Source organism: Caenorhabditis briggsae, assembly GCF_000004555.2.
Source record: "Caenorhabditis briggsae complete genome, chrV, whole genome shotgun sequence".
NCBI classification, from domain to species: Eukaryota; Metazoa; Nematoda; class Chromadorea; order Rhabditida; family Rhabditidae; genus Caenorhabditis; species Caenorhabditis briggsae.
In genome coordinates, this window is record NC_013488.2 from 11,244,089 (window position 1) to 11,245,341 (window position 1,253).

Genomic DNA, 1,253 nt, shown 5'->3' on the forward strand with positions numbered 1-1,253 from the left:
CTAGAATTTCAGAATTATAGGAAAAATATAAACTTCGAATCTCAGAATCTCAGAATTTCAGAATCTCTGATATTCAGAATCTCAGAATCTCATAATTTTTGAATTTCAGAATCTCAAACAGAATCTCAGAATTTTAGAATCTCAGATTCAGAAATTATGAGATTCCATGATTCCGAGACAAAATTGAAAAAAAACTGAAATTGATTAATTCGTAAAAAATCGGAAAGATCCAGGGCAGCATGGATCATCATCAGCAAGGATCAACCCGGTCCAATCACAGAATGCGACAGGAAGTCAAGGAACACGGGAAGATGACCGGAAGACGGCTGAAGCTAGCTCGGAAGCTGCGTGTGTTGGGACAACCTAACTTTTGTATATGATGTTTTTTTAACATATGAAAATGCAAGATTTGTTACAAATTCGCTGTTTTCTGAGGAGTTAATACAAGTTTCATAAAAATCAAGACACTCGAGTGGAAGTTTTTTCTAATTTTTTTCTCTAAATGATTCAAAATTAGCCTAGACTTCGATTTTATTATAGAAAAATAGCTGACAAATTCACACTTAACAACACTCAACACTTAACACTTAACATAAAGGAGGCCAGACACCAAAAAAAAAAGTTTACCTGATATTTTGCATAGAGAACCCCCATGAGGGGTTGAACTCATGACAGGCAGCTCAGGGGTACAGCGCTGCTACCGGCTGAGCTACGGCAGCGCGAAGGCGCCTGACGACCGATGGTCTACATAAGCGCGGCGCGATTTCGTCCCCCGAACTGTCCCCCGAAATTTTTGCTGTCTCGCCTCCTTTAACACTTAACACACACACACAACACTTTTTATATACATTAAAGTAGGCCAGACATGAAAATTTTCTAGTTTTTAAATAATTTTTAATTCTAGTTTTTTGATATATGATACAGTATTATTCTTGTGCAAAAAAATTGGAGTTGTGGCCGAATTTTCACACAAGTTAGGCCACCGTATTTCAAGTAGAATTTTCGAAAACACAGCCGGCAAACGAGTGCTACCGTAACCCAACAATAAATATTTTCGCAAAATTTTTGTCTTATTTTTGGGGGTACGACGAATTCGAACGTTTTCAAATTCGAACAGACCTAAAATCGAACTGATTCAATTCAGAACAGTCTTTTTTTCGTACACGTACCAGAACAGAACGCGGACAGAATCGAACTGTTACAAGTTCGAACTGGTAAGGAGTCGAACTGTCCCAAATTGGAACGCTGTGTGC